This window comes from Denticeps clupeoides, chromosome 2 (assembly GCF_900700375.1).
Source record: "Denticeps clupeoides chromosome 2, fDenClu1.1, whole genome shotgun sequence".
Lineage (NCBI taxonomy): Eukaryota > Metazoa > Chordata > Actinopteri > Clupeiformes > Denticipitidae > Denticeps > Denticeps clupeoides.
Window position 1 is genome coordinate 31422816 of NC_041708.1, and position 22589 is coordinate 31445404.

General features: G+C 44.1%; 1 protein-coding gene across 10 annotated transcripts in view; it reads left to right on the forward strand.

Moving 5' to 3' along the window:
* Positions 1-22589, forward strand: part of ntng1a (netrin g1a) — an 83081-nt gene that overhangs the window by 15557 nt on the left and 44935 nt on the right. The window lies entirely within an intron of this gene.

A 22589-nucleotide genomic window follows, 5' to 3' on the forward strand; every position in this document is an offset into this window, starting at 1 on the left:
GAAAAATTCTGGCCCTTGGACAAATGGAGTTGTCGATGCAGGGTCTTAAACTGGATGAAATTGGCTTTAAAAAAAAGGTCTTAAATAGTCTTAAATTTGGCTTCCTTAAGCCTGCGTCCATCCGGGGTTCCTTAAACTTTTTACAATCTGCCCATCATTACAGCGGAGACAAAACAAACCAGCATCCAGGCTGACTGGAACTGACCGCACGATTCAGGATCCAGGCAGATAATGTTCGCAGCGGGAGAGACAAATGTATGCATTTTAAATGCCTATATCACTGATGGCATCCCTTGCTCAGATTGCAGCGCTGGGGTCACAGGGTCCCTCGGCTCCGAGACTTCCTCTTTATTTGACATCGGCGTGCTTTGATCTCAGCCGCATTAACTACCCAATGCAGAAAACGTGTGAAGATTAATGAGCGCGTGCAGTTCCTGGACGTCAAAACAAACCCATTTACTAAATGGAGACGGAGAAAAACGGGCGGAGTGAAGAGAGGGAAGCTATTGATAAACAAACGGATTCGCTTTAAACGGGCAACGGCCGACGAAATGCAAACGTGTCCTAGCGAGGCAGATTCCGGGGTTTGGAGGAAAAGAAACTAGATGGGAGGGGGGAATTAACAAACGTATAACATTCAAGTCCTTGTCTCACAGCCGCTCAGCCTCCCTCCCTCCCTCCGACGGGCTGGTAGAGAAAGGGATTAATGGGTCTATTCATTTTCAAGGAGAGCAGAGAGAAGAAAGCTTTGAGCGAGCCACTCATTTTCGGGGGAGAAAGACGAAGAAGCCTTCTTTTCTGGCCTGAAGGGTGTCTTCTGTACAGGACAGGCAGATAGAAGCTGCCTCGTCGGCCTCCATCAAGCCCCAGACAGACACCATGACTCCGCTGACTGACAGTTCAAAACTGCAATGATCTGTTGTGTCTGGGTCCAAGCAAGGTCTGGAGGAAAAAATGTTAAATTGATGGCAGCTCTCTCAGAACTCGAAATCAAACGCTACGTCTGTCCCTGGACATTCGATGCATAATGACATTTGCTGCTCTGATGAGTCGCCAAAGCATTTTCCTCTATTGACAGTAGATTCGTTTGGTATAGGATCTTGCAAGAGCGACGTGAGCCGAAGCGTGGACTGAAGTGAGAATTCTGCAAAAGCGCTCGTTCGGTTTCTCAACACCCACGCCTAGTTTTCCATTTTTTGCCCAATTTTGTGAAATTCTGGTGAATAATCAATATCCCCATTCTCAACCTCCTTCTCCTCCTTCCTTCGGAGGCGCCTGTTAGGGGTCGCCACAGCGAACCAGGTAAAGGTTCCTGGTGCAACCCTCCCCATTTACCCAGTCTTAGGACCATCACCAAGAAACGCATTGTCATTCTCATTCTACACTAAACACTATCAAATATCAGCTTGAAGAACAGAATTGTTTTTTTTTTTTCTGGAGTAATAAAGTATTAAGTAATACCTAATTCCTAGAATTTGAGTCATTTCTAAATTTCTCTATGTCGTTATTCGATGTCTGAAGATATTCAGTGCTTCAGTTGTTTGGATATTTGGGAAACGTACATTCAGGGCTGCAGGATTGTCTTATTAGTGATTTAAGTTTGGAAGGAGCTGGTCCATTTTTCACTTTTTTAGTCAAGCACCAGCACTTTGAGTCGGATGCCAGACAGCCAGTTCAAGGAGCCTAGGAAAAGGGTGGTGTGGGCAGAACAATGTTCAGAACAACACTCAATTCCCAGAGCATTTGGGGTTTAATGGCACAATTTCTGATGTCACTGGTCAAAGTTTTTATCCTATTGTAGATGTGCTTCACAAGGTGCCACTGAGGTGCCACTGAGCAAAGCACCGTCCCCACACACTGCTCCCCGGGCGCCTGTCATGGCTGCCCACTGCTCACTAAGGGTGATGGTTCAAAGCAGAGGACAAATTTCACTGTGTGCACCGTGTGCTGTGCTGCTGTGTATCACATGTGACAATCACTTCACTTTTCTTGTTAGTCGCTCTGGATAAGGGCGTCTGATAAATGCTGTAAATATAAATGTAATTATAAACCCAAACATGCTGACTCAACAAACAGACAGTGATTCTGCCCCGGAATATTTACTGAGGTGTGGTGTTGCCTCAACACCGGTCACTGCAGCAGAGATCCGAAATGTGTTTGGCTTAATTAAAGAGACAAAATAGGGTGGCCATTCACACCCGTTTATTATATAAATCTGTCTTTATTGTGCAAATGAGACTGTCTCAGGACCAATTTAGGAAAAGCCCAAGAGCTTTCTTTTAATTAGTAAGACTCTGATTAAGAGTGGGAGAGGCGAGGGTGCGGGGGAGTGCAAGAGAAATGAAAACGCTGGGGTGCACGGCTCAGAAATGCTGTCTGGACATCGAGACGGTTAGGCCTTTATTGGCACCGCCCGGGCCCATTCGGTAAATTGAGTCCGCTCGTGTGTCGGACTGCAGCGTCTGCAGCTCCCTGTCCTTAAGGCGGGGGCTTACGCGGAGTCTGGCATTTCCACACTGACAGCCTCATTTGCTCACCCTGCAGGATGCTGTCGGTCAATTCATTTTCAGGTAATTAGCCACTTCTTTCTCCCTTCTTCGTCTTCGGGATTCAGCAAAACACTTCGGCAAAAGTGACAGTGGCAGAGTGTTGCCATAAATGTACTCAGGAATACCCGGGGGCAACTTTTTTAGGCAGTGCTGCATGGCGATGGCACTGGGACAGCCAGCAACATCCTTTCTGTCTGAACAATTTTGTTGTGGGCTGCTTTTTATCATTCTTTCCTAAGCTTTATCATTCTTTCATAACCTTCCGTAACTAGAAGGTTGCCGGTTCAAATCCCGATCCGCCACTGATGTTCCACTGAGCACCGTCCCCACACACTGCTCCCCGGGCGCCTGTCATGGCTGCCCACTGCTCACTCAGGGTGATGGGTTAAATGCAGAGGACAAATTTCACTGTGTGCACCGTGTGCTGTGCGGCTGTGTATCACATGTGACAATCACTTCACTTCATAATGCAAGCAGCGAATGACCACATGTGCCCGTGTTCTAATTTAAATTGCAGTTACCTAACCACCGAACGGGACAGAGTTGACAGCTACAGAAACTGATGCAGAACGCCAGGCGGAACGCCAGGCCACCGCAGGGAGCACGCCCCAGTCGCACACACCTACGGTGCAAATTGGAGTCGCCAATCGGGAACCCACCAGAAAACCCACACCAAAGGAGAGCGCACAAACTTCACAGGAGGTTTTTAAGGTGTGAGGCCACAGTGCTTCCCACTGCACAACAGTTCCCGGCCAAATTCGAAATACCGTACTCTGAAAACATATTGGCATTACATGGGGGGGGGGGGGTTCTGTTATTCCATTTCCCGTGCTTGCCAGCTGCAGACAGCCCAAAAGACAACCACTAGCGGTGCTACATCTCCAAAGCGCCCTCTCGCGATGTTCCACGTGTCCTCCCGCCATGTATTACAGCACAAAATCGCGGCAGCTGTCGGACACCGAGCTATGCCCGGGAAGATGTTCAGAATGTGCACTTCTGACGCCTTTCGGCACGTTTCTCTGCTTTATTCCGCCGCACACGCTCACGTGCCGTATCGGGGTGGCAGATGCCACGGCGGTCGACTATTTCTCCTGATAAATGCCTGCAAATTTTCTTCGTAGTGCTGTCCTCAGCCAAAATACTACAGAGAGAGAGAGAGACAGAAAAATGTAGATTTAGAAAAGGAGCTCAGAGTATGCAAATGGGTTTTGTAGACATCCATGGAAAAAAAAAAAAGATAGAAAAATCCAGTCCTTTGGCAGGGTTATACACGCCCATGGATTCGGTCTCACTTGCCAATTCATCATGCTGCCTCTCTCCCGTTCTCCTCTGTCGCTCTTTTTTTTTCCAGAGTAAACAGAATCATTACTTTAAGCCACATTGCACTTAAATCTCGGCTGACCGGGGACCGTAGACAACAGGTTTCAGTTTCAGATGCTGCTTGGCGCTCGTGGGAGACTGGTGGGGGGAGCTCATGTGCACCGCTGGCTCCACAGCATTTGAGCAACTGCACCAAGTAATTCCTAAATGAACCCTAGTGGGACACACCCGCATCCAAATGGAAAACAGACAGACGGATCCCAAATGACGAGGGATAAAAATATACGGATGTCTTTTTTTCTTTTGCATTTCACAGCAAAACGAAACTTGCGCGCAGCTCATCTGGGTTACTATCCTGTTATGTATATAATCGTCTGTAACGCAATAAAACGCTAATGACGATTATGTATTCCCAGCTGTGGAGCAGGGATCTGCGTTTTAATAAAAAAAAAATAAAAAATCAGCTGAAGTGTTATCATCCTCATTTTGACATTCATTTGGTGCTTTTTTATTTTATTTTTTTTCTCGATTAGACCCGGGAAAAGCCTCTGCAATTTGTTTCTATTCCCTCTTGAGTAAATTACACCCCACTAATAATCCTAATTAGTCCTGCTAATGTACTTTTTGCTCAAACCTCCTCTCCAGGGTGTGCTTGGAGCGTGCGAGCTAAAACGGCAGACTGGCCCGCCGCGATCTGCTCCGATTGTTTTCTGTTTGGCTCCCGTGATCGCAGACGCCCCAGTGTAGAATTTAATATTATTCCACCACCGGCAAATATTCGACACTCCCTGCCGCACTGGCTGCAGAACAAAAAAAAAAAAAACGAGAAAAAAGGATGGGCACAGGTGAATCGGTGATGCTCTGCCCAATTAGCGGCCGCGCGCCTCGAGTTTGGTGCCGTCCCCGCAAAATGATCCGCCTCCCCTGATCAGACGGCCGCTCCGCGGGGCCACTCCGGTGCGCCGGTGCTAATGATCCGCATTGCTGCCGCGGCGCAGGCCTCTTAATTCCGCCGGATCCTGGTAATGCTTTTGAACTCTGCTCCGCTTTCGCGGAACAGATGAAAGCGCGGGCCTGTGCCAGCATGCCATGTGGCACCGCGTCGGGGCTTACCCAGGCAGGAGATAAGAACGGCCCCTAAGCTCTGTGCCGCAGGAGCCGACAGGCTTTTGCCACCGCATTATCTTCGTGGAAAAGTTGTCTTGTGTTGGTTCGCTCCACCTCTACAAAAAGCTACTTTAACGGCTGCCATAAGTAGATCCCCTATCTATGTAAACGCTGTTTTCGAAATATGTAATTCCGGTATGTAATTAAATGATGCCCCAATTTGCACATATTTGACGTGATGGACATCACATGGGGCAGAGGTGGCCTAGCGGTTAAGGAAGCGGCCCCGTAATCATAAGGTTGCCGGTTCGAATTCCGATCCGTCAAGGTGCCACTGAGCAAAGCACCGTCCCCACACACTGCTCCCCGGGCGCCTGTCATGGCTGCCCACTGCTCACTCAGGGTGATGGGTTAAATACAGAGGACAAATTTCACTGTGTGCACTGTGTGCTGTGCTGCTGTGTATCACATGTGACAATCACTTCACTTTATCACATATCTTGTTCTTAAAGTCAGCCGGAACAGGTCGTTAAAGCGAGATCATGTGCTTTCTGATGAATGGCAGTTTTCAAGCACTTCTGTCTCATTGGCTTTGTTTTAAGTGGGAAACCTGCCTGGTGGAGGTGGGTGTCAGACAATTACACTGCTGATAAAAACAGGCGAGAGACACTCATTAAGACAACAATGTCTTACTTTGTTTCCTTTTTTTTTTTTTTGGAGGAGGAGGAGGAGGAGCATGTCTGGCACTCACACTTGGCTTCTTTTCTGAGTTGTACTGAAAATCTAACAAAAAAAAAAAGCATCAATCAACTTGTATCTCCAACCCATCCAGACATCCAGCTCACCTCATACCCTCCTGCCGATCCCCCCTTCCCGGTCCCTTGATGGCAAACTCCCACCTACACCCCCAACAACAAGATCCACGCTGTGCCATTCGCTCCAACATGCCCATGGCTGTCATCATATATCATGGCTCATCCTCAATCTCTAACACGACAGCTACAGAGGCCTGAGCTTTCCTTCTCTCTTATCAGTTACTGTTCATTTGTTCCTTTTTAAATAGAACATATTCAAATGCTGAGAAGCAAAGTGTATCCAGCAGATACATTTGTTCTGCTTACAGCAGCCTTGTTGGGTGTCGGTGCACCATCTGCAGATGTGAGGAAATCTTATTTGCATAATCCATTGTCATTCTGCCTGATCAGTTGCAGATATTTTGTGAGTGTGCAAGCATGCACTTGCACAGAGAGGATCAAGGAATGGTACAGATTAGAATACTGAGGCCACTCCTACAGAGGCACAAAACTGCCTTAAAACTCATCAATGTTTTATCACATAATGATCTGGGATCTTTTTCTCATGTTCACTCTCATGTTCACACTCATTTGTTCAATTCTGTATTCACAAAACATATTGTTCATCAAATGCTGTCAAATCATCAGTCATCAAATCAAATTGATCTGCACTATTTCTACACTTTTATTTTTTGGCATTTAGCAAGCACCCTCATTTAGAGAAGGTCATAATTAAAGTGATTACCCTTATCCAGAGCTATAATCAGTCGTTAATGGGACTATCATCTGGGCAGTTTGTGGCCTAGCAGTTAAGGAAGTTGCCCCGTAATCAGAAGGTTGCTGGTTCAAATCCCAAGATGCCAAAGTGCCACTGAGGTGCCACTGAGCAAAGCGCCGTCCCCACGCTCTGCTCCCCGGGCGCCTGTCATGGCTGCCCACTGCTCACCAAGGGTGATGGGTTAAATGCAGAGAAGCAATTTCCTTTGGGATTAATAAAGTATAATAAAAAATAAATAAAAATCTTACCATGGTAGGAAAAGGGGTTTGAACCTGCAACTTTTGTGGTCATCTGTGTGTTAGACAGCTTCCACCTTCCACATAATGTTGCTTTCTGTTTATCGTAGGTAGGTTGGTCTTGCTCTCTACTTACAAGTAACCATATTTTGTTGTTAAGATCAATTGGTCTGTCTTTACGTTTGTAGACTTCATTGCAATAGCATGTAGGTCTTAAATTAAAATTAATGAGCGAGTCTCCGCCCTTTTAATTGTTTTTTTGAAAAAAAAAAAAAAGTTTGCATTCTTGATTCAGGGGTATCTTATATCCGGTACAAATATAGTATTTTGGTTTAAATGAGTGAAAATGAGAAACGACTGAAACGGCTGTTTATGCATTGTCCTCCGATATAATACATTGTCAAGGACGAGGCCTTGCAGTCAGACACAAGCATTTCTCATTTCCTGCTCTATACCTGTATGTATAATACAGAGGCTCATCTCTGCTCTGCTCAGAGGGTGCAGCAACCTGGAGATCACGAGGAGCAACGAAATCCCAGATAAGTCCTCAGCAGCGTTATCATTACATGCGACACAATTGCATCAACCCCGTGACAATCCAGCAATCTCCAGAGCATGGTGATCTTAAGACCTGTGTGTGTGGAACACTGATGATGGATTAATCAGCTGGATCCAGCACCAACATCAGCAGCAATATTTATTCAAAGAAAAAGACACAAATTCCAATTGCATGACACCAGGTCTGGCGCTGGGCGTTGACTTTGTCGAGGTGGGAGTTGTGAGAAAACATTAAGAGGACGCTACGGTTAACAATGGTCACCACCCCTAACCTTAACCAACCCTTAACTTGACAGGAAGGCAAGGGACGCACCACATGCTCGCTGCAGCTAAGTGGATAAATGCCACGGCCGTCAGGGAGAGAAAGGGAGGGCCTGCAACCCCCCAAGGGGCCAGATAGGAATGACGGATGTGGAAATAAAATCCAGTGAAGTGGCTGACCGAGAGGATTCCTCCTCCTTTTGCATGTATTGCAGAAAGTGGCTTTCTCATTTCCACTACATAACTATAAAGGAGGATATTTTTACTGTGCTAATTAAGATGTCGTGCGTTGGGAGTGTTCACCAGTTCACCAGTCAGAATGCTTGATGATCTATCTGCATGTTTGGTATAGGCTGAAGTCTCATGATGACTATGAGCATCATTGTCAAACAGTACGATGCGGTAAGTGTTCTCAGGACCTACATAAATAGATCAAACAAGAAAGAATCTCTTGGCAACTACCCTAAAACTTTTTAGAAAAACATCCTGTTGAAGTTCATATTTTGGCTGTTAGCTCCCTCTCTTCTTTCTATCTATCTATCTATCTATCTATCTGTCCATCTTTCTAGATCTAGATCTATAGATGGTTTCCAATCATGCCATCACCGTCCCCTCCACACTAGCAGCCGCACGGCACGTCTCTCGTTTTTTCCTCTCTCCTTCTCCTGCTCTACGCCTGAACTCCCGGGAGCTGCACACAGAGCCTTTGTTACAGAGGTGAGCATCAGTGGCTCTCAGAAGAGAAGGGAGCTCTTTGATTCTAATCAGGCACCTCTCAAACCCTCCCCTGCCGGGTTCTGCAGGGTTTTACAAAGCCAGAGAGAAAAAAAAAAAAAGGGTCATGCGTTAATGCCTGATGCTTTTCAAAGCACGCTGCTTTGTAGCACAAATCTTGCCCGGCGCGATTCTGTCGCTTGAGTGTTTGTCATATCTGCATTTAGGAATGTGACAAGTTCAAACCTACTCGTGTGCTTCGGCAAAGGTGTTGTTTGAGAAATAGCTGTGTTTTTCCCTTTTGTCGGAACAAAATATCCCACTGATCATTTTTTTCAGCCTCTGAAAAATCACTACATTGGGCAATAATGTCTAACAACTGCAGCTGTTTGACAACTTAGTTTGATTCCAAATGCCACTGGATTCAGAAATGAGCCTGGATTAATTAAGTGTATTATCTGCATGGCTAGCAATATGGGCTCCATCAAAACCTAACATCCTGGGAACCACCATTCAGAATGAAAATAATGTCATGAACAGTCAAAAAGCAATGTTGTAGTAGTAGCATAAAGGTTTGTTTTACATGTTATGAGATGAAAAGCAAACAAGAATATATATGGATTTTTAATCCATATATATTCATATAATATCATGAGTGTGTCATACAGACACATGCTTGAGCTTGGTTAAATCCCAGTAACCTCAATAACAATGATATTGTAATATAATCATTGTAGTTCTATTGGTTATAGTTGTAGTATTAATTGTGTACAGTACCATATCGAGAATATAAGACATTTTGATATGTTCCAAAAAACTACATTAAAAAGTAAAATTAAGGCTACCTTGTTCATTAGTGTCAAGACACATTACAATTACTCACGGATTTAAAATGTCAGAAATGTCTGTATTGTGATCAAATACACTCATTTACGGCATTTATCAGACGCCCTTATCCAGAGCGACTAACAATCAGTAGTTACAGGGACAATTTAGGGTTAAGTGTCTTACTCAGGGACACAATTGTAGCAAGTGGGGTTTGAACCTGGGTCTTCTTGTTCATAGGCGAGTGTGTTACCCACTAGGCTACTACCACCCAACACCCTTCCATCATATGTGTATGACCTTCAGCACTTTCATAAACACATGCATTTTATTTTCAATAAACTGCAAAACAGAGGTATATTTATTTAATATGTCTTGTTTTTTTATGTGCATTGTTGCTTTAGAAATCCATGACATCCATGGCAGGAAAATTACACAACTTGTTTGTAAAGCTCCATTGGCTGCTTTGTTTCATCTTTACTGTACAAGTCTACAAGAACAGAGGCATCTCCCAGGTGTGCAGTTATGGTGTTAAATGTCTCAGCTCTTTAAATAGGTTTGCCCAGTAAGGGTCCTCTTTCTAGCCCTCTTTGTGCATTGTCAGCTTGGTGTTTTTTCTCACATATTCATGGTGCATCATGTCAGGAAAACAATTATCTTTGAATTGCATAGCCCCTACACACAGCCAAGAGATGATTATACCTATTCACCAAATACCAAATTGTTTCCTCATAATATTAATATTGTTATAATCTCTCTCTGTATTTATATATACTTCCTTTTAGCAGAAAATCTGGATAGACAAAGCCAGCTAGATTTTTATTTAAAATCACATGACATTTCTTGTTGTCCGTATACATAAGCACATGTTCATTAATGTCCCATCAAATAAATCCTCTGGGTTCTCTGAAATGCACATGAACAAGAAATGCCTTGGTTGTTGGTTTGCTTCCAGCTTTTTGTTTTTCAGTTGTTTTTATGATTATTTGGAAGACTTGTTTGTTTGTCACACCAACCTGATGCCAACCTGAATTTTATTTCGTATCAACCAAAAAGTAAATCAGTGGTATAGCACATCCCTAGTGGAAACTGCTCCTGTACAGATTCAACTGCAGTGTAAAGATCATGTTCGCCAAGGCAACTGAAGCACTGCATTATGGGATCTGTATTTTTTTTTTCTTTTTTGTTATCAGTGCTTCATATTGCCTGGCCATAATATAAGATCTATATAACGTGATCTTGCAGGATGTGGCCCGTGACCCGCAAGTTTGCATAATTTTTGGCATACTTACTGTAGTCTATTATTGGCCAACAAGGCTGTGATTATGGGACTGGAGCTGCCCCAGAAGGGACAAGTCAAAATCACCCATATTTCAGGATGTCCCAGACAATTTGGAACGGTTGGCAACTTTATCCATCTCCTAAAAACACTCAGATGGCTGCCTTCCTGTGGTCAGAATGACATCACTTATGAAGGGATGTGAAGATCCCAACACAAATTGTACATTACAGGCCAGATCGGATAGAAATCTCAGAGGAATCTCAGTGTGGACGGGGCCTGTTTAACTTGCTTAACTAGGTTGTCTAATCAATCAAAATAAAAAAAATTAAAAAATAAAAACATTGCACTAATTAATTTTCAGAGAATACACTGCTAATGGATTTGAATTTACAAAACAGAGATCTCATTTAATGACTCATGCGAATCTGTTCAGTGACATATAAATGTAGTGTCAGACCACAAATAATCACTAAATCTCTTTACACTTGGTTAATTTTTCCATTTTAATAGCCCCCCTCTAATTATTAACAGTTTGCTCGGTTCACTGGCATCTGATTTAATTACATGTAGCGACTTCCATATTTTCATTAAAAATGAAGCCAGGGAGAGGGACTTGGCATGGCCTCTGCAGCTCACTGCCAAACAACGGCCTCCCTGCAACTCTTGTCTGCAACGCCGGCTGTAGACGTGGAGCTCATATCAGTCTTTCTCTTCTCGCTTACTCTCTGTAGGGTTCCTTATCAAAAGTGCGTGGACTTCTGATATTTTTTTATTTCTACTATTGTGTGTGTGTGTGCCCCCTGCATCGCAGGTTTTGTGCAGCCCGTCTGCTTTATGTATGCCTGTGCGAGCGTACAATGCCTGTGTTCTGAGTGAGGGCCAAGATGCCGGGTAGGCACCCGGGAGGACCACAGGTCTGACCTGTGACCCCGCTGAGACAGGAGGTTGGGAATGGCCAGGAGCAACGCCCCACAATGATCCATTTTCTGGCTGGCAGAGAGGATGACAGGCTGAACATCAAACGCCCGGCCCGGATGGTAACGGCAGAGATGCCCTCTGTGAAGTGCAGAGTACTTCTGACACATCCCTGCCATGAGAAACACAGAAATATTAACACATTCGGCACCTTCTGACATTAAAACTGTCAATTTCTATTTTTTTTTAAAGAAAAGATTATTCAGTAAACTAGTTGTAGATTAAATCTCTGACTTACTGCAAAGAGAACTGTCACTGGCCATTAAAAAAACCCAGCACACTCAGTTGTTACAGTTTGTGTTAGATATCTGTTCTTTCATCACTTTTGACAACAGGACAACTGCTGTCTGGATATCGATAGGTGATGGAGCACTCTCTACCTAGCTCACTTTCTCTGCCTTATACACATTTATCAAAACTACATCAATATCCCACTGCTATGCTGGGAATGATCCTATACACATGAGTTATATACATTTTCTGCAGCAGCAAGTTGGATATTGATGCATCTAGTAGCTGACACGTATCAGCGATGTGTATGGCAATGAATGTAAGAATAATAAAACGACCAAACATATTTGATATTTCTTAGAATATTGTCCAGCTCCATGGGTAATTAAAATGACACTTTTTTAAATACATGGAACTGTTGCAAGTGACAATGTTAGAAAGTAGGGCAGGCTGCTGAAATATTCTAGTGGTGCCTGGGCACTCGCAGGTGCTGCTGGGTGTAGAGTGGGAGGGGACGGTACAGTGAGGCAGTCTGCTTGGAGCCGGAAAGCTACACTTGACGAGGCATCAGAGGCCTGTCGGCTGCATCCTCGATGTTACGTTACGCTGGCACCTCCGCCCATGTTTTTCCCCCAACTGCATAGTCATGCCTTTAATGAAGTGACTCAAGGAGGGTCGGGGGAGCCGATCGAGGCTGGTTAAGGGAAAAAGAGAAAGACAGGCCAGAAAAAGAGAGATAACAGCAAGGTGGGGATCTGTTGGAGGAGGCGGCTAGGCCTGGGAGATGCAATGGGGGTCTAAAGACAAAAAAAAAAAAAACTCCTATGCCTTCAGTCAACTCTGTCAGCGGCATCGATCTCTAGCAGAAAAGTGTCAGTCTGCACTGAAAGCAGGCTGGCTGTGGGAGCGGGCGGCCTTACAGAATAACAGATGGAGAAACAGAGGAGGAAACCGGGAATAGTTTGACAATAAACACAAACTGGAGGGGGAAAGACGTCATGGGAGACAACAAAAGGGGAAGATGAGGGAGCTGGGGCAGACGAGACGTGTGGAGGAATAGAGATTCAGAGTTATGACAAGTTATTGAGGGGAAATGTCTTGATAATGTTTCATAAAGCATGGATGCAGAACAGGGTACTTCCCCAAACATTTCCCACAAAGTTGGAAGCATCCAATTGTCCAAAATGTCTTTGTTGGCTGAAGAATTAGGACGAGCACTTTGGTATTGTTTTTCAGCTTGGCTCAGTAGTTTTTGTACTGAGGTTCATGCCAGTGGACTTTTATACATTATGTGCGATTCCACAAAGCCGCGCCTTGTTTTGTACTGCAGTTTATGGGTGACCATTTCATTTGTAATTACAGTGAAGCAAAAAATTGGCAGCTGCTGATTGTGCAAGTTGTCCTGCTGAAAAGAAAACAAACCAGGAAATCACATTGCATGGTTTTTAAAGAATTTATTTGTATAATGGTGCAGAAAATAAGTATTTTGTCAATAGCAAAAGTTCAACTCAATACTTTTAATTTAATATTGCACAATCAGTGGCTGTCAAACACTTTTTGCCCTACTGTATGTACCATTACTTGAATGTGTGCCAGCAGAACAGTCAAAAAGAGTGTCAATTTTTTTATCCAAAATATTAAGGTATTGTCTCCCACCACTGTTACTAATGTAATGTCTTCACCAGCAGGGAACCATCTTCATGCCTTGTGTAGACGTGCTACAAAATCAGATATGTGTTAACGGAACCATGCTCCCATAGACAAAAATTGCAATAAATTATCTTGCTTCAATCTCTGATGCCTCTGTCCAGTGTCCAGTTGAACATCATTGTACTCAAGATGTTTGTACTTGCAGAAACTGGGCTATGGATTAGTAAGGAATGTAAAAAAACAAACCATGCAATCCAGCTCTAACTTTACGTGGTATGCCACTTCATTCCAGGGTTTTTGTTGTCTCAGACCTCATTCTCACTTATAGCTAAATATGTATATCTGTCATGGAAGATACCTCATGGCCACACAAAACATGGCATCCAATGAGAGAAGCATGCTTCATCAGAACAACCCCTTCTCAACCAGAAACGTAACTGCAGACTACTGCTGCTGGATTCTCTTCACCTGGGGCAGTCGGTCTGAAACACTTGAATGTACTGAATAAGAGTCCCAGTGAGGGTGACAACCTTCTAGGGCTATATTTTCAGACCGAGTCCAATAGAACCGGTGAGATAAGTCTGTCCCATAAGTCTGTATACAAGATTCTAAACTATCTAAAACACTCTCAACATAATTTTGTACTTGGTCCCATCTACCAGTACTGCATTTTTTTTGTGCTGATCACGCATGGCCCCACGCATGCATTTTGAGACCCTTAAAAAGGACTTCTATTTCAATATGATCTTATTTCATGTTCCATTAAAATTGTTTGTAATGTACATTTTTACTAATGTTTGCAAAATGTATGGTCAGTGACACATTTAACAATACTTGGAGACTGCAGTTTTCAAATAATGCGGTCATAGAAGACTGTGTATTTTGGTGTCTTGCAACTGAATTCAAACATACCCAAAATGCATTTATGCTGATGGGAGGTCCACCATGGATGTCACCATGCTCCACAGTCTAATTTTCTCCAAAGGCTCTCGAGATGGGGCTTTTTAAATTAACTTGATTTTCCCGCACTCACCAAAAATTTGCCTTGATTTCAAATGTATTCTTGGTAAGATTGCATCTCTCCAGAATCTCCTGACCTTATTTCACGGAAACCGGCTGTTGACAGGATAGCACTTGAAACACTCAAATCTGCTCCTGCTCCTATGATCCCCCCATGACTCCCCCCTCCTCTGTCTCTCATTCAGTTCAATGCCAAGTCCTGACAAGTCAAAAATGAGTTTTTCCAAGCCAAGCTCTCGTTTTTCTGTGTGGTCTCATTAGTTTAAGTCTCACGACTTAATTAGACAGTATCAGAGCGCTTAATTCGTCTTTTATTTCTGTGGAGTGGAGCTGATGAGCAGAGCTGCTCCCCGTAGCCCTTTTAAAGTTTTTAATGGCTGCTTGTCGCGGGGAGGCGGCGGCAGGTTCACTGAGAGTCTGTTCCACATCTCCAGGGCCCTGATTACGCATGCAGAGGGTCAACACCACTGTCACGGATGGAATAAAGATGGCTAACGTTGTCACAATGCTCCAACGAAGCTGCCGAGGGAGGGGGGGGGGTCACACAAACTGAGCGCGGTGCTTCAAATTTCTGCTCACAAACAAAATATGGAAATGTTATCTTTTTCCGCATCCCTTTATCTTTTGCCCTCTTTCTTGCTTTCATCTCCTCATCTCTCATCTCGCTCCCTGCCTGTGAATGCTTGGAAGTGCCTTTTTTTTCTCCCTCTTCTCCTCCTGTATGTTTTGGTTTGGAGAAACAGCGGACTGTGCTCTGGTCCCCCGAGCCACCTGTCAATCATATCTCACATTCAGGAGGAGAGAAGAGCAGTGTCCCCAGAGGGGCGGCCAGCGAGACCTGCTGGCTCAGAGCAGACACTGAAGCTAGGAGAAAAGATTTTTTGAAGCGGCATCCGCGTGTGGGCGCATTTACCAGCCTATTGATTTTAATCATCTTAAAACGCATCTAAAAGACAGGAGATGCAGCGGATATAGCAGAGTGCCAAACTGTAGCGTAAAACGTTCAGATCTTGCTCTGAGGAGATGGGGACGGGGTGGCTTATTAGATTCTGTCACAACCTTCAACACTTTGGCCATCAATGAATTCCTCAGAGACAATTAAACAGCAATCTACCCAGCGCCGCAATAAGGGCCTAAGCCAGTTAGCATTGGAAACGCATTCTCCAGTATAATCCATAAATCCTAATTAATGGGAGTCAAACAGACCTTCCATACATGATGTTCCCAAGGTCTCCATGAGAGATAAATATACAAAAAAGGCTTTCAAATATATTCAAAGATTTTTTGACAGCCAATAGCAAATGAGTCTAGGTTTAATCAGGCTGATATTGAGAGTTCACAGATGTCAGGGAAGTATCATCTTCAAAGCGTGCCTCATAAAACACTTCAAATGGGATGTGTGTGTGAACCCTTAGATGTTAACAAAATTGCCATTTATACACATTTCTGCCTCACTATGATCTGTTGAGGAAACGAGTTTGACCCTTCATATTTCTAATATTCATACATTTTCATGTCATTTCAGTGGTGCCGAACATCTATATTGGACATCTGCGCATTTTAATCTCGGACCTCATTTATCTGTTAACTCCGTGCTCAGTTAATTAGTAATTGTCTTAAAACCATCTTAGTACCAGGTATAAAAACGACACTTTTAAATATGGTTTGTGTTCCCATCTCCTGCTGTTACCAACAGTTAATAACAGTATTTTAAAAGCAAAATGCTCTGTGTGAGTTAAAACAACCACAGTTAGTGTACTTGTTAGTTTATAAACCTTAAATGATGTATTGCAAAGGATGAACCCCTCAGACGTCTTCAGCTAACTCTCTGCGAAGTTTGGTGAAAGTTTCCTGCTGAGGTTCCTTGCCAGGTTACCACATCTGGTATAGTTTTTGAGTGTCTGTCTGGACTTCCTTCCTCTCACATTCATATTTTACTCTGCAGTGGCTACACTTATCTTGACAGTGACTTATTTGGTGATTTGATGGCACAGTAGATGAAGAGTGACTCTGTATAGAAGGGATTTAGATGCATTATTTTTCTCACCAGGTCAAGGTGACAGTGAGAAATACCTCTGTGACAGACTTTCTGGATCTATGCCTCACCGAGCTTGGTGAGACACAGAGAGATATGAGAGGGAGGGAGGGCAGTAGGAAGTCTGGTCTCAGTATCCAATCACCGGGGGATTTATTACTGAAAGGGAACTGTGAACAAGTCCATTCTTCATGGGCAGAGCTGCCATAGAAATCTGGCCACCATGGCAATGGCCATGGGCCAAACTGTGTAACCGAACACTAACGTTAACCAAGTGCTTTATGATTTACAAACCTGAGTCGCAAACGGAAGCGGCACTGAGTGAGCGATACCATCACTCAGGAGAGTGATGATGGAGAGACTCAGAACACAAATGATCAGCACCCCATACCAGCCAATTCTACACAGTAACAAAGTCTTTGTAATTAGTCTCTGCTGTTAAGTATCTTTTTTCCTTATTTCTCTGCATAACTCCACTACATTTCAAATTAAAATATGTTATTATACACTCCATACATACATTATTGTGCTTTATTAACTAGGTTTTAAATGATGGAAATCTTTTGCCTCCAATGCTTTGTGCATTGAATGTTATTCATTATATTAAAAAGTAATTTACACTTGGCAGCCAGACTACTTAACTATATAATATTATATCAGATTTGTGAAAATGTTATCACTATTTTGATCTTTGTCCATGTTCAGTGTGTTCTTTGTGAATAGCAAGAGAGTGGAGGGTACAGTTGCATAGATTGTTGTGAAGCGGGGAGCACTAGCCTTCCGTGTTGAGACGCCCACTTTTTGGTTATTATTAAATCAAGTCAAAGTGGGGAAAGAGCCGGGGACCTTATTATTGTCACCAGGCACACCACACTCAGACACCGCTGTAGGATACAAAGGCTCGGGTCGCGAATGATTCATCGCCAGAGGCACCGATCCAACTGGAAACTGTCACGAATATGGCTGCCACTGGCCGTCAACATTTATAAAAGCCACAAGGTTATTCTTTTCTGCTGCAGATGGGAAAATGGCACACAGAGGGTTCGCCGGTGTTGCATTGTTTGCATTGGAACTTGAAGGCGCAAAAAAAAATAAAAATTGAGCCGTCTGAAACTTTTAACAATGGCGGCTGAATGAGCTGATGCTTTCAAGTTCCACTCAAATGGGGAAAAAAATGCTAGTTTTTATTTCCTTTCAGCGTGGAGGCTGTATGCTTACCTTCACCAGAGATAAAAACTGCTTTATCATAATTCCGGTGCAACGTAGTGTGTACAGTGGTTGCGCCACGCACCGCGGGTATGTATAATTCAGCGCTGATGCATAATGCATCGTCATTGTTTGGGTAATGATGTGTGATGATTAAGCGTGTTAAGGGGTATTAAATAGGCACTACGCTGTTAGAGTGAAATATATCATCTGTGAAGCACGAGGAGCCGTCACCTCCTTCACTCCCTTCAAGTCTTTTTATGAGCGTGCTCTAGGGAGTCCTGAATGGCCAATAGAATGTAATCTGTTAAATAGAGCGGCACCTACTGTAGGATTTATGTAAAATATATAAGTAATTTCTTTTTTCTTTTTTTTTTCGGTACAGATTATTTTAAGGCTCACAAAGCCCACAAAGTATGATGCTGCAGTGTTGCAAGGGTCACTTCTTTAAATGTACACACCGTCTTGCCTCATAACCCCTTCTGCTAGGCATGGAGCCCACACGCCGACGCTGCTCATCACCCACAGATAGAGATTGAATTCTCCATGCTGAAGCAGCAGCACACACAAACACACACACAAGTAGTTTCAGCAGGCAGCTGAAGTGATTGCGATACACAGCAACACAGCACACAGTGCACACAGTGAAATTTGTCCTCTGCTTTTAACCCATCACCCTGAGTGAGCAGTGGGCAGCCGTGACAGATGCCCGGGGTGCAGTGTGCTCAGTGGCATCTTGGCGGATCAGGATTCGAACCCTTAACCACTAGGCCACGACTGCCCCGCTAGGCCATCACTGCCCCAGTGTAGATAACGGCTTGTTAACACTCACCTCAGCAGAGCCAGCGTCATAATCACCTTTCAATGGTGGAGGGAGAGGGCAAATTTGGGGCAAGGATATGTATCAACTCTTTCTTTTCCGTCATCCTTTTCCTCGATCTCTCTCTTTCCTCTCTTTTTTATTTCCACGTTTGGCGTGAAGACCTGATGACCTCCTCCTGACATGCAGCAGTTTCATGATGTAACTGTAATCCTTGCTGGGATTTGGCTGGGTGTCTATTACCCGCGGTAATCCGCGTTCCGGCATTCCCATATTCACGCTGCATTAGGGGTTAGTCTCATTCATGCTGCGGTAATGGGTGTAATGCTGACTTTGTTGCACACAGAGTCAGGCCATGGAGTTTTTCTTATTAAGTGAAACATGTTAAATCTCACCTTTTAGAGTATTCTTCCCTCAGGCGTGTGTGCAAATACATATTTAAAAAAAAAAATCTCCAGGTTTGGTTTGATGTGTGTGTGTGTGTGTGTTTGTGTGTGTCATTGAGAACCAAGAACATGAAACATTCATTTTCTGAAGACGACCCCCTCAGGTCCTGCATTTGCATTTTAAACAGAAATGCAAGCTGCTCGCAACGGCCCGTCAGGGACATGGAAACTCTTATACCCCAAACATCACCATGGCCACTAAAAGCAGCTATTCATGGAGATAATGGGTAATATTTTTCACCCAAAATAGAAATGAAATGTATCAATTTCCCCGCACTTGCCAAAAGTAGTCACAACCTGCTGAGGCAACGTGTACGGTGGCATTTTATGTTAGAATTGAGGGTAACTGGACTCGACTGCATTATTCCTAGCACCGCAGTGCTTGTTTATTCTGTGTGTGTGTGTGTGTGTGTGTGTGTATGAGAGAGGCACAGAGCAATCTGTGGTCTGGGTTACAAGTCAGAAACATCTGTCACACAAAAGGATTTGTTTGATTGGTTGGGCCCCATACATCAAGCTGGTGGTGTCAGTGGCCAGTAAATTTACTCTCCCCCCCATCCTCCCTCCGAGCCACATCTTCTATCGGCGATCGCGTAATCTGCGAGCGGTGCTGTCAATCTCGAAAGCCATATCTCATTCATGTTAATAATCGGCCCCGGCCCCCCCCCCCCCCAAAAAAAGCCGCACCGGATAGCGGAAAAGGCGCCAGCTACACGTGGACGCGTCCGTGACACGCACTGGTTCTCTCTCTCCATCAATCTTCCCCTTTTTCCCCTCGCTTTCGTATCATTTCTCTCCCATTCCGCGTCAACTCCTATTATGGTTATTTATTCAGGTTCGGGTTGAGTTCAGTTTTCGGGGTTTTTTTTTTCCGTTTTCACCTGAGAATTTAAATGCAAGACCCATTCTGCTTTGACGGCGGTGACTTTTGATGTTTTATGTAGGAGGCATTTGCAGACAAAATAAATAAGGTGTTTCAAATGGCGCAAGACATATCATCCGGTCCCTCCAAGTAAGGACGTCTGAGACAAATTGCATCATTAGTTATGTGTCCCCTTGCCAAAGCTTTTGTGTGAGCAGGCATGACAAAAGCACTTTACAGCGACCCCGCGAATCAAACGCAAACGGGAAAAAAAAAAAGCAAAGCAAAGGAACATTTGTCGGAAACAATCGCCCGTACGGTGAGCGCGGTGTCGCCAGAGCGATTCATTAAGTGCCGGTGCTGCCCAGTCGGCGGGTGAAATTAGCCAGAACACTTTTAATGGGGACGACAGGGCCAGGATTAAGAACGCGGGCTGCGATGCGGCGTGAGAAATAGTCCCCCCGTCTGTCAGTGACGCAGACGATTAGATTCACCCAACGTGTTTTCAGTGGGGGCTAACAATATCATTAGCTGCATTTTTTTTTTTTTTTTTTGCATGACCTATATGCTCCGCTGGATACAATCATCTGTAAAACACTCTGGCCGTCTGTCTAAACTGATCAGATTAGGATTAATAGAAACATCTTTGGTAATTACAGTCCCGGGCCAGAGCAGCAGGGGTGTCAATTATTTTAATGGGCCCCCAAACCATTAAATCTCTAATAGAGCGCTCAGTGCCATAAAATAAAACACAACTTTCGTATTGATTTTCAATGCGACGTCCAGTAATGCTATCGCTCTATTTCCTTCGGCCCCCGCACTCTTTCTCTCTTTTTCTTTCTCCCTCTCTTATCTTCACCCTCTCACTCTGCCCTGGTCTGTGCGCAGTGGCCAGAGAGCGTATTGATCTTCATAAGGCAGTATTTTGTTGTTAAATCAGTACTGGAAGTGACTGTAATGAAAGGTTCTAACCCGCATGTTAGTATCTATACGGGGCTGCCAGGTGCAACTCAGCACATTTCTACCTCCTGCCAAAGGAAATCAATATGGATGCATCTCTGTCTGATTAAAAACGGTTGTGCCGGGCAGTCGAAGTGTGCGTAGGCCTCTTTAGGGCCTTTTCTGTTTTGGCAGATACATAAGGAAAACATTTTTTAACCCCCATGAACTTAATTAGGCCGCAAGACAATTGTCCTTTACAGCAGCTCTTTCACAATTTCTCCTAATCCCCAGTATCCATTGTCCCTTGTTAGGACCTGTCTGTCTTACAAAATACCTTCATGTGACATTTATTTCACTGTAGGTGGACATTCGTCAAAGTTATGCATGGCAAGGACACTCCGACGTGGACCACTGTGGTGATGCAGTTAGTCTGTGTGGAATAGTGGAGCTTTTATTCTTATGAGCAGAGTTTAATTACAGAGAAGGTAAGGGGAAATCCACGTACTGATGAGGACACAAGCTCCCTGAGATGCTTTGGGGGAGTCCTAAAACGTTAAATATTACAAGTAAATTTGTAATTGTTGCATTGCTTTAGTTACATTGCTTTTTCTGAACATCCAATTCTATTCTTACTTCTTGCATTACTGAAAAGCACCGTCCCCACACACTGCTCACTAAGGGTGATGGGTTAAACGCAGAGGACAAATTTCACTGTGCGCACTGTGTGCTGTGCTGTTGTGTATCACAAGTAACAATCAGTTCACTTTCACTAATATTTAAAATAATACTTCAATGTAGTCATGTGCATAGAACATTTTCGTTCATGTTTTGTTTTTGTTTTTTTGTGCCTGTGGGTCAGATTAGAACGTGATCAGTTTATACTGGGGCAGTGGTGGCCTCGCGGTTAAGGAAGCAACCCCCCGTAATCCCAAGCCGCCAAAGTGCCATGGAGGTGCCACTGAGCAAAGCACCGTCCCCACGCACTGCTCCCCTGGCGCCTGTCCGTAATCAGAAGGCTGCCCATCACAATGACAGTCACTTCACTTTCACTTTCATACTGGAATCTGATCATAAACATAAGGCAGTTAGACGACCCTTCTTTTTTTAGACTAGAAACACACCAAATATACTATTTATCTACCAGTATTGCATTTATTTGGTCTAGACTGTGGACGCAGGATGGCACCACCTTTAAATGTGTACTAGTAGCCTGTAGACAGAAGAGATCTGTATCGTCCATTCTGTTTCCAATTCCCACAGCCAACGTGCAGTTGTTGGAAATAGATAGTGATTTCTCCAGTTCCCCAAAAGCAAAAAAATGGTCCGCTGCAGTCGTGTAAGTGAACAGATGGGAGGTAATGGCACCCCTGCCCTCTTGAGTGTGACATCCAATGAGACCCTAGCAGAGATTTTTTTTTTTTCCTCCTGCTGCCAGACCCTGATTGCTCTCCCCAGGTTCACAGTGTCCAGCGCACCAAGACGACTTTTGGGGACTGAGGGGACAGGATATTAATGCCACTCTGATAGAGTTAGAAGGCTAAATGGTTGGCAGAGCAGTGCTTCATTGTCACCTTGCCTTGGAGGACGAGGGAAAAGTAAAAGCTTATTAACAAGGACCCTTAATATCCCCCCTCCCTTTCATTTCTCTCCATCGTTAATACTGTCACCTCCTTTTGTTTCTCTTTTTGTCCTTCTCTCCCCCTGTCTCTCTGCATCTCAGCAGACTTCTTCATTCTCCTCGGCTGTGAAGCCACACCACGAACCTGACATTTTCAACCTAATGAACTGGCGAATTATCTTGTCCTGATAAATTGTGGGCTCGTAGTTCTTGAAAGGTCTTTCTTGAAGTACTCCACTGCTAGGCCACAACAAGCAGTTCATGCCACGGAAAGGTAGAACATTCCATCACAATGATTCCTATCCGTGTGGATGTTATGCTGGACGTTACGCTGTCCTCTGTGAAAACCCATTCGAGCCA